The sequence below is a fragment of the Eriocheir sinensis genome, unplaced genomic scaffold, assembly GCF_024679095.1.
Source record: "Eriocheir sinensis breed Jianghai 21 unplaced genomic scaffold, ASM2467909v1 Scaffold14, whole genome shotgun sequence".
NCBI classification, from domain to species: domain Eukaryota; kingdom Metazoa; phylum Arthropoda; class Malacostraca; order Decapoda; family Varunidae; genus Eriocheir; species Eriocheir sinensis.
Window position 1 is genome coordinate 1,398,132 of NW_026110739.1, and position 24,808 is coordinate 1,422,939.

The window sequence follows — 24,808 nt, forward strand, 5'->3', positions numbered from 1 at the left end:
ATACAAATTTAATTATTTCTGTGTATTTTTGTATATAGTTTTATACAAATTGACGATATTTTATGTGTATTTTGTATATAAATATTTATACAAATACACATTCTTTTACTGGTAGATTTGTTTATTTATTTTGATACGATTTTTATGTGTATTTTGTATTCATTTTTTTATACGTATTTACTTCATTTTATGTGTATTTTGTATATATTTTTATAGAAATCTACGTTATTTTATGTGTATTCGTATATATATTTTGAAAAAAATTTACGTTATTTTATATGTATTTTGCATATCTATTTCAATACAAATTTACCTTATAGTATGTGCATTTTTTATATTTACTTTATTACAAATTTTAATATTTTATGTGTATTTTGGTATATATATTTTTATAAAAAATACGTTATTTTATGGCTATTTTGCATCTTTATTTTCATACAAATTTACATTATTTTATTAATATTCTGTGTATTTATTTTTGATACGATTTTACATTATTCTATTTGTGTTTTGTATATATTTTTTTATACATATTTACATCATTTAATGTGTATTTTGTATATATATTTGATACAAATTTATGTTATTTTAAGTGTATATGTTTATATATTTTCATTCAAATTTCCATTATTTTATGTGTATTTTGTATATGTATTTCAATACAAATTTACCTAATTTTATGTGTATTTTGTATATTTATTTTCATACAAATTTAAGTTATTTTTGTGTATTTTCGTATATAGTTTAATACAAACAGGTTATTTTATAAGTATTTTGTATATCTATTTTCATACAAATACACATTCTTTTATTGATATTTTGTCTATTTATTTTGACGAGAATTTAAATTATTTAATGTGTATTTTGTATATATATATTTTTATACGTATTTACGTCATTTCATGTGTATTTTGTATATATATTTCTATAGAAATCTACGTTATTTTATGTGTATTCGTATATAGATTTTTAAACAAATTTACACTTTTATGTGCATTTTGTATATTTTTTCAATACAAATTTACCTTATTGTACGTGCATTTTGTATATTAATTTTAATACAAATTTAATTATTCTATGTGTATTTTTGTATATGTATTTTTAAAAAAATATGCTTTATTTTATGGTTATTTTGCATCTTTATTTTCATACAAAATTACATTATTTTATTGATATTCTGTGTATTTATTTTGATACGATTTTACATTATTCTATGTATATTTTGTATATCTATTTTATACAAATGTACGTTATTTTATGTGAATTTGTTTTCATTTCATACAAATTTACATTATTTTATGTGTATTTTGTACATGTATTTAAATACAAATTTAACTAATTATATGTGTATTTTGTATATCTATTTTCATACAAATTGAAATTTTTTGTTTGTTTTTTGTATATATTTTTATTCAAATTTTCGTAATTTTATGTGTATTTTATATATTTATTTTCCTACAAATATACGTTCTTTTATCGGAATTTTGTTTATTTATTTTGATACGAATTTTCATTTTTTTAGGTGTTTTTAATATATATATTTTTATTCTTATTTACATAATTTCATATGTATTTTGAATATATATTTTCATAGAAATTTACTCTATATGTTTACACAAAAAAAACACAAAAATAATTTAAATTTGTATGAAAGTAAATATACAAAATACAAATAAAATTAGGTAAATTTGTATTGAAATACATATACAAAATACACTTAAAATAATGTAAATTTGAATGAAATTATATAAACAAATACACTCAAAATAACGTTAATTTGTATAAAATATATATAAAAAATACACATTAAATAATGAAAATATGTATAAAAAAATATATACAAAACACAAATAGTATAATATAAAATCTTATCAAAATATATACACAGAATATTAATAAAATAATGCACATTTGTATGAAAACTAAGATGCAAAATACATATAAAATAACGCATTTTTTATAAAATTATATATACCAAAATACACAAAATATTTGAATTTGTATTAAAATAAATATACAAAATGCACATACAATAAGGTAAATTTGAATTGAAATAGATATGCAAAATACATATAAAACAATGTAAATTTGTTTCAAAATATATATACGAATACACATAAAATAACGTAGATTTCTATAAATATATATATACAAAATACAAATAAAATTAAGTAAATACGAATCAAAAATGTATACAAAATACACATAAAATAATGTAAATTCGTATAAATTTTAATAAACGAAATACCAATAAGAGAGTGTGTATTTGTATAAATATAAATATACAAAATGCACATAAAATAACGTAAATTTGTATAAAACTATATACAAAAATACACAGAAGTAATTAAATTTGTATGAAAATAGATATACAAAATACACACAAAATAAGCTAAATTTGAATTGAAATATATATACAAAATACATAAAATAAAGTAAATTCGTTTCAAAATATTTTTAACAAATACACATATAATAACGTAAATTTGTAAAAAAATATATATAAACAAAATACACATTAAGTAATGTAAATACGTATAAAAAAATATTTACAAAATACATAAATAATCAAGTCATTCGTATCAAAATAAATAAACTAAAAACTAATAAAATAATGTAAATTTGTATGAGAAAACATATACAAAATACACATAAAATAACGCTTTAAGTTTCTATAAAAATATATGTACAAAAATGCACATAAAATTAGTTTGCATAAAAAAGTATATACAAAACACACATTAGATAATGTAAATGAGTATAAAAATTTGTATACAAAATACCTATGAAATAATCTAAAATCGTATCGAGTTAAATTAAGAAAATAACAATAAAATAATGTAATTTTTGATGAAAATATATATATAAAACACACATAAAATAACCTAAATACAAATACAAATATACACATTAAATAATTTAAAATTGAATGAAATAAATTTACAAAATAAACATAAAATAAGGTAAATTTGTAATAAAATATATGTAAGAATACACATAAAATAATATTAATTTGTATGAACATATATATACAAATACACATAAAATAACATGAATTTGTATAAAATTTGTTTAAAAATATATACGAATACACACAATAAAATAACGTAAATTTTTTTGAAAATGTATATATAAAATACACATAAAATAATTTAAATACGTAAAAAAATATATATACAAAATACACATAAAATAAAGTAAATTCGTAAAAAATTAAATACACAAAATTCCAATAAAAGAATGTATATTTGTAGGAAAATATATATACAAAAAACAAATAAAATAACTAAAATTTGCATAAAAATATATACAAAAATACACAAAAATAATTTAAATTTGTTTGAAAATAGATATGCAAAATACACATCAAGATAGGCAAATTTGTATTGAAATACATATACAAAACTCACATAAAATAATGTAAATTTGTATGAAAATATATAAACAAATACTTATAAAATAACGTAAATTTGGATAAAATATATATACAAAATATACATTAAATATTTTAAATATGTATAAAAATATATTATATTATATATATTTTTATTGATATTTGCGTTATTTATGTGTATTTTGTATATGTTTTCTCATAGAAATTTACATTAATTTATTGGTATTTTATCTATTTATTATGATTCGAATTACATGATTATTTGTGTATTTTGTAATTTTTTTTTATACGTATTTACATTATTTAATGTGTATTTTGTTTATATATTTTTATACAAATTTACGTTATTATATGTGTATTTATATAAGTATTTTGATACAAATTTACATTATTTTATGTATTTTGTATATATATATTTCAATTCAAGTTTAGCTTATTTTATGTGTATTTTGTATATATATTTATTTTAATACAAAATCAAATATTTTATGTTTTTTCGTATATATATTTTTATAAAAAATGCGTTATTTTATGGGTATTTTGCAACTTAATTTTCATACAAATTTACATTATTTTATTAATATTTTCTCTATTTATTTTGATACGATTTTACATTATTTTATTTGTGTTTTGTATATATATTTTTTATACATATTTACATTATTTAATGTGTTTTTTGTATATATATTTGATACATATTTATGTTATTTTAAGTTATTTTATGTGTATTTGTCTATATATTTTGACTCAAATTTACAATATTTTATGGGTATTTTGTATATATATTTCAAAAGAAATTTACCTAGTTTTATGTGTATTTTGAATATCTATTTTCATACAAACTCATATTATTTTTATGTATATTTGTATATATTTCAATACAAATTTTAGTTATGTTATGTGTATTTTGTAAATCTATTTTCATTCAAATATATATTATTTTATTGGTATTTTGTTGATTTATATTGATACGAATTTACATATAATTATGTGTATTTGTATATATATTTTCATATAAATTTACATTATTTTATGTGTATTTTGTACATATATTTCATTACAAATTTACCTTATTTTATGTTTATTTTGTATGTGTATTTTGTACATTTATATTTATACAAATACACATTCTTTTATTGGTATTTTGTTTATTTATTTTGTTTCGAGTTTACAATATTTTATGTGTATTTTGTTTACATTTTTTTATACGTATTTACTTAATTTTATGTGTATTTTTTATATATATTTTTATAGAAATCTACGTTATTTAATGTGTATTCGTATATATATTTTGAAACAAATTTACATTGTTTTATATGTATTTACTTTATTTTATGTGCATTTTTGTACATATATTTTTTTAGAAATTTGCGTTATTTTATGTGTATTTGCATATGTTTTCTCATACAAATTTACATTATTTTATTGCTATTTTGTTTATTTATTTTGATACGAAAGAAAATAGATATACAAAATATACATAAAATAAACTAAATTTGTATTGAAATATATATGCAAAATACATAAAATAATGTAAATTTGTATCAAAATATTTTAACAGATGCGCATAAAATAACGTAAATTTGTTTTAAAATATACAAAAAACACATTAAATAATGTAAATATGTATAAAAAAATATATACAAAACACAAATAGAATTATGTAAAATCGTATCAAAAGAAATACACAGAATATTAATAAAACAATGTAAATTTGTATGAAAATAAAGATGCAAAATACCCATTAAATAACGCATTTTTTATAAAAATATATATACCAAAATACACATGAAAAAATTAATTTGTATTAAAATAAATATCCAAAACAATGTAAATTTGTATCAAAATATATATACGAATACACATAAAATAACGTAGATTTGTATAAAAATATATATACAAAATACACATAAAATGAAGTAAATACGTATAAGAAAATGTATACAAAAAACATATAAAATAATGTAAATTCGTATCAAAATAAATAAACAAAATACCAATAAAAGAATGTGAATTTGAATAAATATAAATATACAAAATACACATAAAATAACGTAAATTTGTATAAAACTATATACAAAAATACATATATATATGTATATGTATAGAAAATACACATGAAATAATCTAAATTCGTATCGAAATAAATGAACAAAATACCGATAAATAATGTAATTTTGAATGAAAAAATATATAGAAAATACACATAAAATAACGTAAATACAAATAAATATATACACATAAAATGATTTGAATTTGAATGAAAATAGATATAAAAATAAACATAAAATAAGGCAAATTTGTAATGAAATATATATACAAAATACACATAAAATAATGTAGATTTGTTTCAAAATATATATACGAATACACATAAAATAACGTAGATTTCTCTAGAAATATATATACAAAATACACATGAAATGATGTAAATACGTATTAAAAATATATATTCAAAGCACACATTAAATAATGTAAATTCGTGTCAAAATAAATAATTAAAATATCAATAAAAGAATGTGTATATGTATGAAAATACATATAAAAAATACACATAAAATAACGTACATTTGTATAAAACTATATATAAAAATACACAAAAATAAATTAAATTTGTATGAAAATAAATATACAAAATACACATAAAATTAGGTAAATTTGTATAGAAATACATATACAAAATACACATAAAATAATGTAAATTTGAATGAAATATATAAAAAAATACACTTAAATTAACGTAAATTTGTATAAAATATATATACAAAATACTCATTAAATAATGTAAATATGTATCAAAAATATATAAACAAAACACAAATAGAATAATGTAAAATCGTATCAAAATAAATACAAAGAATTTCTATAGAAATATATATACAAAATACACATGAAATGATGTAAATACGTATTAAAAATATATATACAAAATACACATGAAATGATGTAAATACGTATTAAAAATATATATACAAAATACACATTAAATAATGTAAATTCGAGTCAAAATAAATAAACAAAATATGAATAAAAGAATGTTTATTTGTATGAAAATAAATATACAAAATACAAATAAGATAACATAAATTTGTATAAAACTATATACAAAAATACACAAAAATAGTTTAAATTTGTATGAAAATAAATATACAAAATACACATAAAATTAGGTAAATTTGTATTGAAATACATATACAAAATACACATAAAATACTGTAAATTTGAATGAAAATACATAAACAAATACACTTAAAATAACGTAAATTTGTATAAAAAAATATATACAAAACATAAATAGAATAATGTAAAATCATATCAAAATAAATACACAGAATATTAATAAAATAATGTAAATTTGTATGAAAATAAAGAAGCAAAATACCCATAAAATAACGCATTTTTTTTATAAAAATATATATATACAGAAATACACATAAAAGAATTAATTTGTATTAAAACAAATATACAAAATACACATACAATAAGGTAAATCTGTATTGAAATAGATATGCAAAATAAATATAAAACAATGTAAATTTGTTTCAAAATATATATACGAATACACATAAAATAACGTAGATTTGTATAAAAATATATATACAAACTATAAATAAAATGAACTAAATACGATTAAAAAAATATATACAAAATACACATAAAATAATGTAAATTCGTATCAAAATAAATAAACAAAATACCAATAAAAGAATGTGTATTTGTATAAACTATTTGTTTTTTGTATATATATTTTTTTTATACATATTTACATTATTTAATGTGTATCTTGCATATATATTTCATACAAATTTATTATCTATTATTCGTTTTCATACAAATACACATTCTTTTCATGATATTTTGTTTATTTATTTTGACACGAATTTACATTACTTAATATGTATTTTGTATATATATTTTTATACGTATTTACATAATTTCATGTTTATTTTGCATATATATTTCTATAGAAATCTACGTTATTTTCTGTGTATTCGTATATATATTTTGAAATAAATTTACATTTACATTACGTTTTTTTTCAATACAAATTTACCTTATTGTATGTGTGCATTTTGTATATTAATTTTAATACAAATTTAATTATTCTGTGTATTTTTGTGTATGTATTTAAAAAAAAAAATGCTTTATCTTATGGGTATTTTGCATCTTTATTTTTATACAAATTTTAATTATTTTATTGATATTCTGTGTACTTATTTTGATACGATTTTACATTATTCTATATATAACAAAAATAAATACAGAATACACAAAAATAGATATGCAAAATACATATAAACAATGTAAATTTGTTTCAAAATATATATACGAATACACATGAAATAAGGTAGATTTCTATAAAAATATATATACAAAATACACATAAAATTAAGTAAATACGTATAAAAAATGTATACAAAATACATATAAAATAATGAAAATTAGTATCAAAATAAATAAACAAAATACCAATAAAAGAATGTGTATTTGTATAAATATATATATATACAAAATACACATTAAATAATATAAATTTGTTTAAAACTATACAAAATACACATGAAATGATGTAAATACGTATAAAATATATATACAAAATACACATTAAATAATGTAAATTCGCGTCAAAATAAATAAACAAAATATCAATAAAAGAATGTGTATTTGTATGAAAATAGATATACAAAATACACATAAAATAACCTAAATTTGTATCAAACTATATACAAAAATACACAAAAATATTTTAAATTTGTATGAAAATAAATATACAAAATACACATAAAATTAGGTAGATTTGTATTGAAATACATACACAAAATACACATAAAATAATGTAAATTTGAATGAAAATACATAAACAAATACACTTAAAATAACGTAAATTTGTATAAAAAAAATATGTACAAAACACAAATAGAATAATGTAAAATCGTATCAAAATAAATACACAGAATATTAATAAAATAAAGTAAATTTGTATGAAAATAAAGAAGCAAAATACCCATAAAATAACGCATTTTTTTTATTTATAAAAATATATACACCAAAATACACATCAAAAAATTAAAGTTGTGTTAAAATAAATATACAAAAAACACATACAATAAGGTAAATTTGTATTGAAATAGATATGCAAAATACATATAAAACAATGTAAATTTGTTTCAAAAAATATATACGAATTCACATAAAATAATGTAGATTTCTATAAAAATATATATATAAAATACACATAAAATGAAGTAAATACGTATAAAAAAATGTATACAAAATACACATAAAATAATGTAAAATCGTATCAAAATAAATAAACAAAATACCAATAAAAGAATGTGTATTTGTATAAATATAAATATACAAAATACACATAAAATAACGTAAATTTATATAAAACTATATACAAAAATACACAGAAGTAATTCAATTTGTATGAAAATATATACAAAATACACACAAAATAAGCTAAATTTGAATTGAAATATATATACAAAATACATGAAATAAAGTAAATTTGCATCAAAATATTTATACAAATACACATATAATAACGTAAATTTGTATGAAAATATATAAATAAAATACACATTAAATAATGTAAATACGTATAAAAAAAATATGTACAAAATACACATATAATCATGTAATTCGTATCAAAATAAATAAACTAAATACCAATAAATAATATAAATTTGTATGAGTAAACGTGTATGTTGCATATTTTTTCAATACAAATTTACCTTATTATATACGCATTTTGTATATTAATTTTAATACAAATTTAATTATTCGATGTGTATTTTTGTATCTGTATTTTTATAAACATATGGTTTATTTTTTGGGTATTTTGCATCTTTATTTTCATAAAAATTTGCATTATTTTATTGATATTCTGCTCATCCATTTTGATACGAATTGACATTATTCTATGTGTATTTTGTATATATTTTTCATACAAATTTACGTTATTTTATGAGTATTTGTTTATATATTTTGACACAAATTTACAATATTTTATGGGTATTTTGTATATACATTTCAAAAGAAATTTACCTAGTTTTATGTGTATTTTGTATATCTATTTTCATACAAACTCAAATTATTTTTATGTATTTTTGTATATATTTTAATACAAATTTTAGTTATGTTATGTGTATTTTGAAAATTTATTTTCATTCAAATATATATTATTTTATTGGTGTTTTGTTGATTTATATTGATACGAGTTTACATTATTTCATATGTACTTTGTATATATAGTTTTATACGCTTTTACATTTTTTAATATTTATTTTGAATATATATTTTTATACAAACTCATGGTATTTTATGTGTATTTGTATATATATTTTCATATAAATTTACATTATTTTATGTGTATTTTGTAAATATATTTTATTACAAATCTACCTTATTTTATGTTTATTTTGTATGCGTATTTTGTATATTTATATTTATCCAAATACACATTCTTTTATTCGTATTTTCTTTATTTATTTTAATTCGAATTTACGTTATTTTATGTGTATTTTGTATACATTTTTTTATACGTATTTAATTAATTTTATGTGTATTTTGTATATATATTTTTATAGAAATCTACGTTTTTTTATTTGTATTCGTATATATATTTTGAAACAAATTTACATTGTTTTATATGTATTTTTGCATATCTCTTTCAATACAAATTTACCTTATTGTATGTGCATTTTGTATATTTATTTCAATACAAATTTAAGTATTTTATGTGTATTTTGGTATATATATTTTTATAAGAAATGCGCTATTTTATGGGAATTTTGCATCTTTATTTTCATACTAATTTACATTATTTTATTAATATTCGGGGTATTTATTTTGATACGATGTTACATTATTCTATTTGTTTTTTGTAGATACTTTTTTATACATATTTACATTATTTAATGTATATCTTGCATATATATTCTATACAAATTTATTATCTATTATCTATTTCCATAGAAATACACATTCTTTTCATGATATTTTGCTTATTTATTTTGACACGAATTTACATTATATGATATGTATTTTGTATATATATTTTTATACGTATTTACATAATTTCATGTGTATTTTGTATATATATTTCTATAGAAATCTACTTTATTTTATGTGTATTCGTATATATATTTTGAAACAAATTTACATTGTTTTATTTGTATTTTTGAATATCTCTTTCAATACAAATTTACCTTACTGTATATGCATTTTGTATATTTATTTCAATACAAATTTAAATATTTTATGTGTATTTTGGTATATATATTTTTATAAAAAATGCGATAATTTTTGGGAATTTTGCATCTTCATTTTCATACAAATTTACATTATTTTATTGATATTCTGTGTATTTATTTTGATACGATTTTACATCATTCTATATGTTATTTGTATATATTTTTTTATACACATTTACATTATTTAATGTGTATCTTGCATATATATTTTATAAAATTTACGTTATTTTAAGTGTATTTCTTTATATATTTTCATTCAAATTTACATTATTTGATGTGTATTTTGTATATGTATTTCAATACAAATTTACCTAATTTTATGTGTATTTTGTATATTTTTTTTCAAACAAATTTAAATTATTTGTGTGTACTTTTGTATAGAGTTTTATACAAATTTAGGTTATTTTATGTACGCATTTACATTATTTAGTGTGTGTTTTGTATATATATTTTTATGAAAATTTACTTTATTTTATGTGCATTTTTGTACATATATTTTTATAGAAATTTGCGTTATTTGTATATGTTTTCTCATACAAATTTACATTATTTTATTGCTATTTTGTTTATTTATTTTGATACGAGTTAAATGATTATATGTGTATTTTGCTCATATTTTTTATTCGTATTTACATTACTTAATGTGTATTTTGTTTATATATTTTTAAACAAATCTACGTTATTATATGTATTTGTATAAATATTTTGATACAGATTTACTTTATTTTTTGTATTTAGTATGTACATTTCAATTCAAATTTAGCTTATTTTAGCTGTATTTTGTATATATATTTTCATACAAATTTAATTACTTCTGTGGTTTTTTGTAAATAGTTTTACACAAATTTACGATATTTTTTGTGTATTTTGTATATTTATATTTATACAAATACATATTCTTTTACTGGTATATTTTTTATTTATTTTGATACGATTTTTATGTGTATTTTGTATTCATTTTTTTATACGTATTTACTTCATTTTATGTGTATTTTGTATATATTTTTATAGAAATCTACGTTATTTTATGTGTATTCGTATATATATTTTGAAACAAATTTACATTGTTTTATATGTATTTTTGAATATCTCTTTCAATACAAATTTACCTTACTGTATATGCATTTTGTATATTTATTTCAATACAAATTTAAATATTTTATGTGTGTTCTGGTATATATATTTTTATAAAAAATGCGATATTTTTGGGGAGTTTTGCATCTTTATTTTCATACAAATTTACATTATTTTATTGATATTCTGTGTATTTATTTTGATACGATTTTACATTATTCTATTTGTTTTTTGTATATATTTTTTATACACATTTACATTATTTAATGTGTATCTTGCATATATATTTTGTACAAATTTACGTTATTTTAAGTGTGTTTGTTTATATATTTTCATTCAAATTTACATTATTTGATGTGTATTTTGTATATGTATTTCAATACAAATTTACCTAATTTTACGTGTATTTTGTATATTTCTTTTCATACAAATTTAAATTATTTTTGTGTATTTTTGTATACAATAAGGTAAATTTATATTGAAATAGATATGCAAAATACATATAAAACAATGTAAAATTTGTTTCAAAATATATATACGAATACACATAAAATAACGAAGATTTCTATAAAAATATATATACAAAATACACATAAAATGAAGTAAATACGTATAAAAAAATGTATACAAAACACACATAAAATAATGTAAATTCGTATCAAAATAAATAAACAAAATACCAATAAAAAAATGTGAATTTGTATAAAAATAAATATACAAAATACACATAAAATATCGTAAATTTATATAAAACTTTATACAAAAATACACAAAAGTAGTTAAATTTGTATGAAAATAGATATACAAAATACACATTAAATAAACAAAATTTGTGTATTTTTGTATATACTTTTATATCAATTTACGTTATTTTATGTGTATTTTGTATATTTATATTTATACAAATACACATTCTTTTATTAGTATTTTGTTTATTTATTTCGATACGAGTTTACATTATTTTATGTGTAATTTGTACACATTTTTTTATACGTATTAACTTCATTTTATGTGTATTTTGTATATATATCTTTATAGAAATATGCGTTATTTTATGTGTATTCGTATATATATTTTGAAACAAATTTACATTGTTTTATATGTATTTTGCATATCTATTTCAATACAAATTTACGTTATTGTGTGTGCATTTCGTATATTTATTTTAATACAAATTCAAATATTTTATGTGTGTTTTGGTATATATATTTTTAAAAAAATGCGCTATTTTTGGGGTATTTTGCATCTTAATTTTCATACAAATTTACATTATTTTATTAATATTCTGTTTATTTATTTTGATACGATTTTATATTATTCTATTTGTGTTTTGTATATATTTTTGTATACATATTTACATTATTTAATGTGATTTTATATATATATTTTATAGAAATTTACGTTAATTTAAGTGTATTTGTATATATATTTTAAATGAAATTTACACTATTTGATGTGTATTTGGTAAATGTATTTATACATTGTTTATATATTTTCATACAGAATTTCATTATTTTATGAGTGTTTTGTATATGTATTTCAATCCAAATTTGTCTAATTTTATGTGTATTTTGCCTATCTATTTTGAAACAAATTTAAAATATTTTTGCGTATTTTTGTATAAATTTTTATACAAATTTTAGTTATTTTATTTGTATTTTGTATATATATTTTCCTACATATATACATTCTATTATTGCAATTTTGTTTATTTATTTTGATACGAATTTCCTTTACTTTATGTGTATTTTGTATATATATGTTTCTACGTATTTACATTATTTTATGTGTATTTTGGATATATATTTTCATAAAAATTTACGTTATTTCATTGTGTGCTCTCGTATATATTTTGATACAAATTTCATACAAATTCATGTTATTTTATGTGTATTTCAATACATATTTTCATACAAATTTAAATTATTTTATGTGTATTTTTACATATATTTCATTACAAATTTACCTTATGTTATGTTTGTTTCATATATTAATTTCATGCAATTTTTAATTATTTTATGTGTATATTTGTATTTGTATATAGTTTGTTTTATTTGTATTTTCTATATACATTTTCATCCAAAACTACATTATTTTATTGGTGTTTTGTTAGTTTAATTCGATACGAATTTAGATTATTTCAAAGGTATTTTTTATACATTTTTTTATACGCATTTACATTATTTAATGTGTGTTTTGAATATATATTTTGATGCAAATCTACTTTATTTGATGTGCATTTTTGTACATATATTTTTAAAGAAATTAGCGTTATTTTATAAGTATTTTGTATATGTTTTCTCATACAAATTTACATTATATTATTGGTATTTTGATTATTTATTTATTTACGAATTACATGATTATATGTGTATTTTCTACACATTTTTTTATACGTATTTAAATTATTTAATGTGTATTTTGTTTATGTGTTTTTATACAAATTTACGTTATTATATGTGTGTTTGGATAAATATTTTGATACAAATTTACATTATTTGATGTATTTTGTAAATATATATATATATATATATATATATATATATATATATTTAGATATATATATATATATATATATATATATATATATATATATATATATAGATATATATATATTATATATATATATGTATTTTGTATATCTTTTTTCATACAAATTTAACTACTTTTGTGTATTTTTGCATATAGTTTTATATAAATTTACGATATTTTATGTGTATTTTGTATATTTATTTTTATACAAATACACATTTTTTATTGGTATTTTGTTTATTTATTTTGATACGAATTTACATTATTTTATGTGTAGTTTGTATACATTTTTTATACGTATTTACTTCATTTTATGTGTATTTTGTATATATATTTTTATAGAAATCTACGTTATTTTATGCGTATTCGTATATATATTTTGAAACAAATTTTACATTGTTTTATATGTATTTTGCATATCAATATAAATTTACCTTATTGTATGTGCATTTTGTATATTTATTTTAATACAAATTAAAAAAAATTATATGTGTTTTGGTATATATATTTAAAAAAAATGCGTTATTTTATGGATATTTTGCTCCTTTATTTTCATACAAATTTACATTATTTTATTAATATTCTGGGTATTTATTTTGTTACGATTTTACATATTTCTGTTTGGGTTTTGTATATATTTTTTTTATACATATTTACAATACTTAATGTGTATTTTGTATATATATTTTATACAAATTTTCGTTATTTTAAGTGTATTTGTTTATATATTTGCATTCAAATTTACATTATTTTATGTGTATTTTGTAAATGTATTTCAATACAAATTTACCTAATTTTATGTGTATTTTGTATACTTATTTTCAAACAAATTTAAATTATTTTTGTGTATTTTTGTATATAGTTTTAAACAAATTTACGTTATTTTATGTGTATTTTGTATATCTATTTTCATACAAATACACATTCTTTTATTGATATTTTGTTTATTTATTTTGACACGAATTTACATTATTTAATGTCTATTTTGTATATATATTTTTATACGTATTTTCAGCATCTCAAGTGTATTTTGTATATATATTTTTATAGAAATCTGCGTTATTTTATATGTATTCGTATATATATTTTGAAAGAAATTTACATTGTTTTATGTGTATTTTGCATATTTTTTTAATAAAAAGTTACCTTATTGTATGTGCATTTTGTATATTAATTTTACTACAAATTTAATTATTGAATGTGTATTTATGAATATGTATTTTTATAAAAATATGCTTTATTTTATTGGTATTTTGCATCTTTATTTTCATACAAATTTACATTATTTTATTGATATTTTGTGTATTTATTTTGATACGATTTTACATTATTTTCTATGTGTATTTTGTATATATATTTAATACAAATGTGTGTTATTTTATGTGTATTTGTTTTCATTTCATACAAAATTTTCATTATTGTATGTGTATTTTTTACATGTACAAATTTGTACAAATTTAACTAATTATATGTGTATTTTGTATATCAATTTTCATAAAAATTGAAATTATTTTTGTCTTTTTTTGTATATATTTTTATACAAATTTTCGTTATTTTATGTGTATTTTGTATATTTATTTTCCTACAAATATACGTTCTTTTATCGGAATTTTGTTTGTTTATTTTGATACGAATATACATTATTTTACGTGTATTTGGTATATATTTTTTTTTACTATTTACATCATTTTATATGTATTTTGTATGTATATTTTCATAGAAATTTACTCTATTTTATGAGTATTCGTATATATATTTTGATACAAATTTACATTATTGATGTGTATTTTGCATATGTATTTCAATACAAATTTACTTTATTGTATATGCATTTTGTGTATTTATTTCAATACAAATTTTACTATTTCATGTGTATTTTTGTATATATATTTTTATGCATATATGCGTTATTATATGGGTATTTTGCATCTTTATTTTCATACAAATTGAAATTATTTTATTGATATTCTGTTTATTTATTTTGATACGATTTAACATTATTCTATGTGTATTTTGTATATATATTTTATCCAAATTTACGTTATTTTATGTGTATTTGTTTATATATTTTCATACAAATTTACATTATTTTATGTGTATTTTGTATATGTATTTCAATACAAATTTGCCTAACTTTATGTGTATTTTGCATATCTATTTTCAAACAAATTTAAATTATTTTTGTGTATTTTTGTATTTATTTTTATACAAATTTTAGTTATTTATTTGTATTTTGTATATATATTTTCCTACAAATATGCATTCTTTTATTGGAATTTTGTGTATTTAATTTTTTACGAATTTACACTATTTTATGTGTATTTTGTATATATATTTTTCTACGTACTTAAATTGTTTGATGTGTATTTTATATATACATTTTCATAAGAATTTACGTTATTTTTTTGTGTGTATTCGTATATATTTTGAAACAAATTTTATACAAATTCATGTTATTTTATGTGTATTTGTATATATATTTTCATACAAATTTATATTATTTTATGTGTATTCTTACATATATTTTATTACAAATTTACCTTATTTTATGTTTATTTTGTATATTTATTTCATTCAATTTTAAATTATTTAATGTGTATTTTTGTATTTGTATTTAGGTTATCTTAGGTTATCTTTAGGTTACCTTATTTTATGTTTATTTCGTATATTTATTTCATTCAATTTTAAATTATTTTATGTGTATATTTGTATTTGTATTTAGGTTATTTTATGTGTATTTTGTATATATATTTTCATCCAAAATTACATTATTTTAATGGTATTTTCTTAATTTAATTCGATACGAATTTAGATTATTTCATAGGTATTTTGTATACATATTTTTATACTCATTTACATTATCTAAAGTGTGTTTTGTATATATATTTTTATGCAAATTTATTTTATGTTCATTTTTGTACATATATTTTTATAGAAATTTGCGTTATTTTATGTATATAGTTTTATATAAATTTACGTTATTTTATGTGCATTTTGTATATTTATATTTATACAAATACACATTCTTTTATTGGTATTTTGTTTATTTTCATTTATACGAATTTACATTATTTTATTTGTATTTTATATACATTTTTTTATTCGTATTTACTTAATATTATGTGTATTTTGTATATGTATTTTTATAGAAATCTACGTTATTTTATGTGTATTCGTATATATATTTTGAAACAAATTTACATTATTTTATAAGTATTTTGCATATCTATTTCAATACAAATTTACCTTATTGTATGTGCATTTTGTATATTTATTTTAATACAAATTCAAATATTTTATGTGTATTTTGGTATCAATAATTTTATAAAAAATGCGTTATTTTATAGGTATGTTGCATATTAATTTTCATACAAATTAATATTCTGTGTATATATTTTGATACGATTTTACATTATTCTATTTGTGTTTTGTATATATTTTTTTATATATATTTACATTATTTAATGTGTATTTTGAATATATATTTCATACAAATTTACGTTATTATATGTGTATTTGTTTATATATTTTCTTTCAAATTTACATTATTTTATGTGTATTTTGTATATGTATTTCAATGCAAATTAACATAATTTTATGTGTATTTTGTATATTTCTTTTCATTCAAATTTAAATTATTTTTGTGTATTTTTGTATATAGTTTTATACAAATTTAGGCTATTTTATGTACGCATTTACATTTTTTAATGTGTGTTTTGTATATATATTTTTATCCAAAGTTACTCTATTTTACGTTCATTTTTGGACATATATTTTTCTAGAAACTAGCGTTATTTTCTATGTATTTGTATATGTTTTCTCATACAAATTTACATTATTTTATTGATATTTTGTTTATTTAGTTTGATACGAATTACATGATTATATGTGTATTTTGTACATATTTTTTATACGTATTTACATTACTTAATGTGTATTTTGTTTATATATTTTTTTACAAATTTACGTTATTATATGTATTTTTATAAATATTTTGATACAAATTTACATTATTTTATATATTTTGTATATACATTTCAATTCAAATTTAGCTTATTTTATCTGTATTTTGTATATCTATTTTCATACGAATTTATTTACTTCTGTGTATTTTTGTATATAGTTTTATACAAATTTCCGTTATTTTATGTGTATTTTGTATCTTTATATTAATACAAATACACACTCTTTTATTGGTATTTTGTTTATTTATTTTGATACGAATTTACATTATTTTGTGTATTTTGTATACATTTTCTTATACGTATTTACTTAATTTTATGTGTATTTTGTATATATATTTTTATACAAATCTACGTTATTTTATGTGTATTCGTATATATATTTTGAAACAAATTTACATTATTATATGTGTATTTTGTACACATTTTCTTATAAGTATTTACTTCATTTTATGTGTATTTTGTATATATATTTTTATGCAAATCTACGTTATTTTATGTGTATTCGTATATATATTTTGAAACAAATTTACATTGTTTTATATGTATTTTGCATATCTATTTCAATACAGATTTACCTTATTGTATGTGTATTTTGTATATTTATTTTAATACAAATTTATTTTTTCATGTGTATTTTGGTATATATATTTTTATAAAAAACGCGTTATTTAATGGGTATTTTGCATCTTTATTTTCATACAAATTTACATTGTTTTATTAATATTCTGTGTATTTATTTTGATACGATTTTACATTATTCTATTTGTGGTTTGTATATATTTTTCATACATATTTACATTATTTAATGAGTATTTTGTATATTTTAAAACAAATTTACGTTATTTTATGCGCATCTGTTAAAATATTTTGTTACAAATTTACATTATTTTATGTATTTTTTATATATATTTCAATACAAATTTAGTTTATTTTATGTATATTTTGTATATCTATTTTCATTCGTATCAGAATAAATTAACAAAATAGAAATAAAATAACGCAAATTTCTAAAAAAATATATGTACAAAAATGCACATAAAATATAGTAAATTTGCATAAAAATATATATACAAAACACACATTAAATAATGTAAATGCGTACATAAAATAACCTAAATTTGTATAAAACTATATACAAAAATACACAAAAATATTTAAAATTTGTATGAAAAGAAATATACAAAATACACATAAAATTAGGTAAATTTGTATTGAAATACATATACAAAATACACATAAAATAATGTAAATTTGAATGAAAATATATAAACAAATACACTTAATATAACGTAAATTTGTATAAAGTATATATGCAAGATACACATTAAATAATGTAAATATGTATAAAAAAAATATATACAAAAAAGAAATAGAATAATGTAAAATCCTATCAATATAAATGCACAGAATATCAATAAAATAATGTAAATTTGTATGAAAGAAAGATGCAAAATTCCATAAAATTGCGCATTTTTATAAAAATATATATACCAAAATACACATGAAATATTTAAATTTGTATTGAAATAAATATACAAAATGCATATACAGTAAGGTAAATATGTATTGAAAGAGATATTCAAAAATACATATAAAACAAAGTAAATTTGTTTCAAAATATATATACGAATACACATAAAATAACGTAGATTTCTATAGAAATATATATACAAAATACACATGAAATTATGTAAATACGTATAAAAATATATATACAAAATACATATCTAGGTAAATTCGTGTCAAATTAAATAAACAAAATATCATGAAAAGAATGTGTATTTGTATGAAAATAAATAATAGATAATAAATTTGTATGAAATATATATGCAAGATACACATTAAATAATGTAAATATGTATAAAAAAAATATATTAAAAAAACAAATAGAATAATGTGAAATCGTATTAAAATAAATACACCGAATATTAATAAAATAATGTAAATTTGTATGAGAATAAAGATGCAAAATTCCCATTAAATAGCGCATTTCTTATAAAAATATATATACCAAAATACACAAAATATTTAAATTTGTATTGAAATAAATATACAAAATGCACATACAATAAGGTAAACTTGTATTGAAAGAGATATGCAAAAATACATATAAAACAATGTAAATTTGTCTCAAAATATATATACGAATACACATAAAATAACGTAGATTTCTATAAAAATATATATACAAAATACACATAAAATTAAGTAAATACGTATAAAAATAGATATTCAAAATACACATAGAATAATGTAAAATTGTTTAAAAAAAATAAACAGAATATAAATAAAATAATATAAATTTGTATGAAAATAAAAATGCAAAATACCCATAAAATAAAGCATATTTTCATAAAAATACATATACAAAAAAACACATAGCATAATTAAATTTGTATTAAAATTAATATACAAAAGGCATATACAATAAGGTAAATTTGTATTGAAAAAATATGCAAAATACACATAAAACAGTGTAAATTTATTTCAAAATCTATATACGAATACTCATAAATCAACGTAGATTTCAATACAAATATATATACAAAATACACATCAAATGATGTAAACACGTATAAAGACATATATATAAAATACACATTAAATAATGTAAATTCGCGTCAAAATAAATAAACAAAATATCAATAAAAGAATGTGTATTTGTATGAAAATAGATATACAATATACACATAAAATCACCTAAATTTGTATAAAACTATATACAAAAAAACACAAAAATAATTTTAATTTGTATGAAAATAAATATACAAAATACACATAAAATTAGGTAAATTTGTATTGAAATACATTTAGAAAATACACATAAAATAATGTAAATTTGAATGAAAATATATAAACAAATACAATTAAAATAACGAAAATTTGTATAAAATATATATATAAAAAATACACATTAAATAATGTAAATATGTATAAAAAAATATATACAAAACACAAATAGAATAATATAAAATCGTATCAAAATAAATACACAGAATATTAATAAAATAATGTAAATTTGTATGAAAATTAAGATGCAAAATACCCATAAAATAACGCTATTTTTTATAAAAATATATATACCAAGACACACATAAAATATTTGAATTTGTATTAAAATAAATATACAAAATGCACATACAATAACGTAAATTTGTATTGAAATATATATGCAAAATACATATAAAACCATGTAAATTTTTTTCAAAATATATATATGAATACACATAAAATAACATAGATTTCTATGAAAATAAATAAACAAAATACAAATAAAATGATGTAAATACGTATAAAAAAAGGTATACAAAATACACATAAAATAATGTAAACTCGTATGAAAACAAATAAACAAAATACTAATAAAAGAATATGTATTGTATATATATATAAATATACAAAATACAAATAAAATAACGTAAATTTATATAAAACTATATGCAAAAATACACAAAAGTAATTAAATTTGTGTGAAAATAGATATACAAAATACATGTGAATTTTGTATATTTATTTTCATACCAATTTAAATTATTTTTGTTTATTTTTTTTTATATTTTCATACAAATTTTCGTTATCTTATGTGTATTTTGTATATTTATTTTTTCTACAAATATACGTTCTTTTATCTGAATTTTGTTTATTGAATTTGAAACGAATTTACCTTATTTTGTATATCTATTTTCATACAAATTAAAATACTTCTGGGTATTTTTGTATATAGTTTTATATAAATTTACGTTATTTTAAGTGTATTTTGTATATTTATATTTATACAAATACACATTCTTTTATTGGTATTTTTTTATTTATTTTGATACGAATTTACATTATTTTATGTGTATTTTGTATCCTTTTTTTTATACGTATTTACTTCATTTTATGTGTATTTTGTATATATATTTTTATAGAAATCTACGTTATTTTATGTGTATTTGTATATATATTTTGAAACAAATTTACATTGTTTTATATGTATTTTGCATATCTATTTCAATACAAATTTACTTTATTGTATGTGTTTTTTATATATTTATTTTAATACAAATTAAAAAAATTTATGTGTATTTTGGCATATATATTTTTATAAATAAAAAAAATGCGTTATTTTATGGGTATTTTGCCTCTTTATTTTCATACAAATTTACATTATTTTATTAATATTCTGTGTATTTATTATGATACGATTTTACATTATTCTATTTGTGTTTTGTATATATTTTTTTATACAAATTTATGTTATTTTAAGTGTATTTGTTTATGTCTTTTCATTCAAATTTACATTATTTTATGTGTATTTTGTATATGTATTTCAATACGAATTTACCTAATTTTGTGTGTATTTTGTATATTTATTTTCATACAAATTTAAAATATTTTTGTGTATTTTTGTATATAGTTTGATACAAATTTAGGTTATTTTATGTGTATTCTGTATATCTATTTTCATACAAATACACATTCTTTTATTGATATTTTGTTTATTTATTTTGACGCGAATTTACAGTATTTAATGTGTATTTTGTATATCTATTTTTATACGTATTTACATCATTTCAAGTGTATTTTGTATATATATTCCTAAAGAAAACAACGTTATTTTATGTGTATTCGTATATATATTTTGAAACAAATTTACACTGTTTTATGTGTATTTTTCAATACAAATTTACCTTATTGTATGTGCATTTTGTATATTAATTTTAATAAAAATTTAATTATTATATGTGTATTTTTGTATATGTATTTTAAAAAAAAATATTCTTTATTTTATGGGTATTTTCCATCTTTATTTTCATACAAATTTAAATTATTTTATTGATATTCTGTGTACTTATTTTGATACGATTTTACATTATTCTATGAATGACAAAAATAAATACAGAATACACAAAAATAGATATGCAAAATACATATAAACAATGTAAATTTGTTTCAAAATATATATACGAATACACTTGAAATAAGATAGATTTCTATAAAAATATATATACAAAATACACTACGTATAAAAATATATATACAAAATCCACATTAAATAATGTAAATTTGTATCAAACTATATACAAAAATACACAAAAATATTTTAAATTTGTATGAAAATAAATATACAAAATACACATAAAATTATTTAAATTTGTATTGAAATACATACACAAAATACACATAAAATAATGTAAATTTGAATGAAAATATTTAAACAAATACACATAAAATAACGTAAATTTGTATAAAAAAATATGTACAAAACACAAATAGAATAATGTAAAATCGTATCAAAATAAATACACAGAATATTAATAAAATAATGTAAATTTGTATGAAAATAAAGAAGCAAAATACCCATAAAATAATGCATTTTTTTATTTATAAAAATATATATACCAAAATACACATCAAAAAATTAAATTTGTATTAAAATAAATATACAAAAAACACATATAATAAGGTAAATTTGTATTGAAATACATATGCAAAATACATATAAAACAATGTAAATTTGTTTCAAAATATATATACGAATACACATAAAATAACGTAGATTTCTATAAAAATATATATACAAAATACACATAAAATTAAGTAAATGCGTATAAAAAAATGTAAACAAAATACACCTAAAATAATGTAAATTCGAATCAAAATAAATAAACAAAATACCAATAAAAGAATGTGTATTTCTATAAATATAAATGTACAAAATACACATACAAAATAAACATAAAAGAAGGTAAATTTGTAATGAGATATATGTACAAAATACACATAAAATAATGTAAATTTATATGAAAATATATATACAAATACACATAAAATACCATGAATTTGTATGAAATTATATATTCAAAATAAATATTAAATAATGTAAATGCTTATAAAAATATATATACAAAGTACATATAAAATAATACAAATTTAATTATTCTATGTGTATTTTTGTATATGTATTTTCATAAAAAAATGCTTTATTTTATGGGTATTTTGCATCTTTATTTTCATACAAATTTACATTATTTTATTGATATTCTGTGTATTTATTTTGATACGATTTTACATTATTCTATGTATATTTTGTATATATATTTTATACAAATGAAAGCTATTTTATGTGAATTTGTTTTCATTTCATACAAATTTACATTATTTTATGTGTATTTTGTACATGTATTTAAATGCAAATTTAACTAATTATATGTGTATTATTTATATCTATTTTCATACAAATCGAAATTATTTTTTTTTATTTTAGTATATATTTTTATTCAAATTTTCGTAATTTTATGTGTATTTTGTATATTTATTTTCCTACAAATATACGTTCTTTTATCGGAATTTTGTTTATGTATTTTGATACGAATTTTCATTATTTTAGGTGTATTTGATATATATATTTTTATACTTATTTACATAATTTTATATGTATTTTGAATATATATTTTCATAGAAATTTACTCTATTTTATGTGTATTCGTATATATATTTTGATATAAATTTACATTATTTATGTGTATTTCGCATATCTATTTCAATACAAATTTTCTTTATTGTATGTGCCTTTTGTATATTTATTTTGATACAAA